We start from the raw sequence: 6,000 nt of genomic DNA on the forward strand, positions 1-6,000 counted from the left end.
CCACAGCATAGATTTGGGAGGGTGGGTGCAGGACTTTCCAGCCAGCCCACACCACAGTGGCCATTGGCCATGCTGGTCAGCCTGCCACCGAGCTCGTAGCTGCATGCCGTTAAAAACGATAATTGCCTAATCTATGGTCTGTTCATTTTATCATTTTTTGAAGGCATTATGCCACAGTGGCAGTAATGCGTGCTTCCGTTGCTTGTCTGCAACGCATGTTGAAATTTCCCATGCATATCACATGCTGCTAGCTGCTTGTGCTGTGAAATGCTATCATGTGTGACACCACATGCGAAGAAGCTCCAGCTCTACTGCACTGTTCACTTGAAGGCTCCACAGAGACCTTTGCCATTGTTGAGTAGTTCTGTTTCTGGCATTCGTGACAAAGTTCGCCAACGAAAGCACTTCACAGAACTGCATAAAATCAATGCTCATGGGCTCCCAATTCTTCAACAGTGCTCTAACTAAGCATGCTGAGTATAGCATAGTAGAATAAGCAGACCATGGACATAGATTTACCTATGCTCTTTGGTGCACGCATCAATGACGATGTGGACAGTGAACTACACAGAAGGCCGCACATTGCCATGTAGCTGAGCTGGCTCCAAGAGGGACCCCCTTCCCCAATGAAGAATTCGTAGATAACTCACATGCCTAGTTTTTAAACACTTCCTTTTTTTTTCAGCTTTAGGTGCAGGTTATATGCGAGAAAATTCATACGCATGCTATTTGCACCTTTCAGTCATTGAAATATTGTGCTCACAAAGACACTGCCCTCTTGTATTTCGGTCTTCTGGGTATGTGCTTGGTCACATCAGGTAATTTGTGTACTGTATGGTGGAAAATAAAGAAGTTGCAGACAAGTTTAACTGGCTAGAAAGAAATGCATGCAGACACGTTTTCAGCTTTGTTGCTGCAAAGGGGCTTCGAGCATTTGGCTCAGTATGCAAAGGACTAAAGTTCTGTCTTATGGCAAGTATTGAAATTGCAACCGAGGTTGATTGTCGTTTATGTGCCAAACCTACCGCAGAAAAATTTTAGGCTGAGTTTTACTCTCATCTGTGGTACTGTTTTGAGATAGCTGAATCATTATATTCAACCAAGTAATGCCTACCTATTTTACAACTAACGCTTCCACATATTCCTTTTTTTGGTAAGCTTATATGTGTATTTCCTCGTATTGTTAATTTTAGGGACATTTGCTTGCTTGTTATATCTTGAAGTTCATTTGAGTTATATGGGATCCATAGTGAAAGCCATAATTTATTTGCTAACAACCTTCTAATTTTTATGTGCTTTTTATGCAGAAATAGCTCGTAGCACCCATGTTGCTGAAAAGAACACATTTTCAGAAGTACCCACAGGTTTGTTCTTACACTTTATTGTTTATCAGATTGATACTACTTGATAGTTATGTTGAATTTGTAAATGACTATATATAGAGGCACTGTCAGCAGCTCACCTTCTTTGAAGTAATGATTGAACAAACATACCTTATGCTTACTATACCATTTTGGTCAGTGGAGGGAGGCCGGCCTTGATCCCCTGTGCTCTTAGTTTTCTAAATCGAAATAGGGACCTCATATTGAGCAGGGTGAATGTGTTATATACATTAGACTGCTGCTGGTTGTGGCCATTTGTTCATGTCAAGGCTCGTTAATTTTAGCTGCATTGGGCCAAGAAAAAGAATTATGCGATTGACCTCAAAATAACTGGCAACCTTTCTTATTGTGGCAAATTTATTTGGCATGAAACAGTGAAAGCTACTGTTGGAATACTTTATATTGGTAGCTCTAATTTGATGTCAGTGTATTCTTGACATTGCAAAGCTCACATTGTGACTTTGGTGCTAAACCGTTCTAGGCTGAAGTGTTAGTTTAGTAACGACTTTTTGTGTGATCAGGAATTTTTAATACATACGTTGATGTGCGTCTGTCATAGCTCAAGTCGCTTCGGGATGTTAAACCCCACAAACCAAAAACAAATCATATGTTGACATGTGCTAGTTTTAGTCATTCAGAGTGTGAAAACCAAAGCGTTCAGTCGAAGGAATTGTGCAGTTATCAGTCTGCTGCTAGTCTAAATTTAATTTAAAATATCAAGTTAGGGGGACAACTACTCAAGTTCAGCGTTGTTGTTACTTATTTTATGCTATGATCATGCATGGAATCACCACAGGTGGCAAATTTTTTGTTTGGCAAGAGATGTTTGAATATATTTGTATCACCTTTCTGTCGCTCAGTTCCAGTTACAAGTCTGCAGTCCTCCCTTGGACAGAGTGGGCAGGCCACTCTTGCAACGGGGAGTGGGCACACCCCTCTTGCAACAGCTAGCGGGCACGCCCCTCTTGCAACGGAGAGCAGGCATGCCCCTCTTGCAACAGCGAGCGGGCAGGCCCCCCTTGCAGTGGCTAGTGAACAGGACCCACTGGTCAGTGAACAGGACCCACTTCCATTTGCGGACCAGGAGCTGTATGATGTTGTAGCTGCTGCCTATCAAGAGGGTAAGATTACCAATACGGATCTTTCCTTGATTGCATTGGTCAGTTTTTGACACCCTTGATTCAGTAGGCTTATAATCCCTCTGGAGGACGGTTTTGGGGATCATTGAATATTTTCAATGTTGAACTGAATAGAGTGGTATTCAATTCGGGCTTCGGATAGCAAAATTAAAAAATATAAAATATTTGAGTATTGAATTTGTCAGGAAAATAACCTGCTGGAAGCAGTGTTAATATTCTCATGCACTCTCCCACACTTCCATCTAGTGACACCACCTTGTATGTTGGCACACATCATGAACACAGCGTGGAGGCTACGTTCACAAACTCTGCTTTCAGTGGCAGCACTTCTTGGCAGAGTGTTGATCACATGTGATGGGACAAAGCACAGATGCAAAAGCAGACAATGCTGCAGTGGGAACCATGCTGCGGCTGTTTCAAGGAGGGCCAAGATCAGAATGCAGGACTCTTCAATAGCTGACTGCCTTGCCACTTTATATGAACTTGTCAAACACATTCTTAAATTAAGTGTAGGCAGAAGTGGAGCAATGGGGGTGCCAAGAAGCATAGAGTTGCAGAGCTAGAAAAGCATTTTTCTGTATCACCATATCGGCTTTTTTTCTAGAACTGACCATCTTTCCTTTACCTCACAGTGCTATTAGACAGGCTCCTTTGGCAGCCAAGCAGACTGCCACTTCTGCATAATTGTGAGCCTTCAGCCATAACCTTTGAATAAATGTATCGGCTAGCACATTTTTAGAAAGGCTTCGAGAAGGCAGGGTTTATGATCGGCCCGACATGGCACTTTGCCGTGGCCATGGAAGGCAAGCAAGTTATCGTGCACTGCTGGCACTGACTACAGATGCCAACATTGAAAGTTGCCACTGCAAGAAGAAAGTACTGGAGAGGACATAGTTATGCCACTGGCAAATGTACTACATCAAGAGAGAAGGCGGAGACATTGATCTCATCGTTTTGTTTTGCTGACCACTTTCGATTTCAGGCTTGCACTTGCGGAGATAAAAGAATTTTGCCTGTAGGATTGAGTGTTCCAAGAAGCAGTCATGCCCTGTGAGCAGCCTAATTTTTTTTTGTAATTTTTCTGCAGCTGGAAACACTATCATGCATGTACCTTGCACGGGCTTTGCTAACTTGGTGTTTTTCTGCAAAGAAAGCTATAAGTGGTATGAATTTTTCAGGTGAAGGCATCTCTATCCAGGACCTCTATGTTGGTATAGAGCCATTATGCATGGGCAAACATCAGAGGCTGGTAAATACATCAAACTACTGTCTAAAATCTTGTGGTTGGGACTGCATCTGTCTGTATATGGCTGTTTTGACGGGCTTTTATTTTTGCAACAGTGTGTAGATAAATATTAATCCCTTAAAATAGCCTTTTTATCCTCTTGTGCCTCATGTTGGCTAAAATTTAGGAGCTTAATGGAATGCCTTATAGCACACAAGCATGCAGGACACAATTTATAAAGAGTTATGTCCAGCATCTGCACAAATGGAGTAAGCTTAATAATTTGAACTTTATGAAACCGGAAAGGAAGTTTGAATCATCTGAATTTGGAATTATGTAATGGCCATGAAAAAAAAGACTACTTGTGTTACTATTACGATAAACTGATTTTTCTATAGATTCTGCAATAGAAAACCCGCACTGGCCGGTTTCATGATGCTACCACTGCAGTGTGTTTGCGACGCTACACTCGATGTGACTCAGCAGTGATTAAGGTGGAAGTGCAGCTGTTTACCTGTTGCACTGGCTGTTTTGAAAAGAAGCAGTTGCTATTTCGTTTTCTTTAATAGTTGTAGTTTAGAATGCCCAGGTCGCTAAAATTTGCATGTCAACGCTTTCATTTGTTATTAGTTGAAAGTAATGAATTTTTACAAGAACATTTCTTTAATTCATAGTGCAGTCCACATAACGATAACGGATATAACGACATATCACTTATAACAAATTCTTGGGATCTATCATTTTTTCAATTGGCCCAATGTAAAAATAAACCAGATACAGTCGAACCCAGACATATCAAACTCGGAGGGGATCGCGAAATGCTAGTTCGATGTGGCGATAATTCGATATACAGAAATCTGCCGTTTGAAGCTGGTATCATGATCGCAGCTGACCATGTGCTTTCGTGGATTCATAGATGCAAGGATGAACAACTCTCGCAAAAAAAAGAAAAAAATCTGCCACTTCTTAACGCTCGCAGCGCTACGCCACATGTTCGGCATGATGGCAAGCATAGAAGACTCTCAAAAAAAAAATGAAGAAAAAAACCTTATGTGCCTCTTCTCAAGTTTGCAGCCGCCATAGCTTATGCTACGCCTCACGTTCAGCACATTGTCAAGGATGGGCGACTGTCGCAAAAGAAGAAAGAAAGAAATCTGCCGCTTATGTTCACAGCCACCATAGCTTACGCTACGCCGCATGTTCAGGACGACGCCAAGGATGGACCAACTCTCTCTCTAAAAAAAAAAAAACATTACCGCTTCTCAACGTTCACAGCCGTCAATGACGACAAGAATAACACTTGCAAAAAAAAAAGAATCTGCCACTTCTTAATGTTCGCAGCCGCCATTGCTTACAATATGTCGCACATTTAGCATGACACAAGACATGCGTCACATGTCACCCACCATGCACAAAGGATTCACTACACACACCACTGGAGAAAGTATCCGACGTTCTGTCTGCCACGTGCTGAGCCGGCTTGTCGACGCATGCATAGTGTGTGCTACTGTGGACGAAGATCGGGAAAGAGAGAAGAGGGGGAGAGAAAGCTCGGCAGTTGAATGGGCGCACCCTTGCACTTTGCTCTGTCGCGTTGTTTCCCATCTCCCAAACATCACAACTGCATTGGCTGCGTCTGTTACATACCAGCAATTGCGAAATCTGTTCCCTCTGGTTTCTTCACGCACATGGCTTGCAAACGTCATGTGCTGGCGCACGGCAAACGATCACCTCAGATGCGTGCGCCTCTGGGGAAAGGGCGCGGCACTGCTCTAGACCAACAGTCGCCACACTGTTCTCTCTCATTCCTTCTGCACATGGCTTGAAAACATCACGCAGCAAGCGGCCGAAGGTGATGTGATTGTCTTTGGGGAAGGCGCACCTTCCAGTACGTGGTGCAGATTTTCATATGTCGAACGACCGGTGAAATTTGAGTTTGTTAAAGTCGAACCGGGATAATTCGAATTTTGGTTATATCGAACTGACAGAATATCTTTTTGAAAATCCCATTTAAAAGTAAAGGAAAGCTGCGTCGTATATTGCACGCAATTTCACCGGTCGTTCGATATATCGAACTCCGCACCACGCACTGGATGGTGTGCCTTCCCCGAAGACGATTGCATCACCCTTGGCCGTTTGCTGCGTGACGTTTTCAAGCCACGCGCAGAAGGAATGAAAGGGGACATTTTGGCGACGGCTGGTCTGGGCAGCGCCGCGCCCATTCCCCAAAGGCGTGCGCATCTGCAGTTATAGT

Source organism: Amblyomma maculatum, chromosome 8, assembly GCF_055883805.1.
Source record: "Amblyomma maculatum isolate TAMU_Amacu chromosome 8, ASM5588380v1, whole genome shotgun sequence".
Taxonomy (NCBI): domain Eukaryota; kingdom Metazoa; phylum Arthropoda; class Arachnida; order Ixodida; family Ixodidae; genus Amblyomma; species Amblyomma maculatum.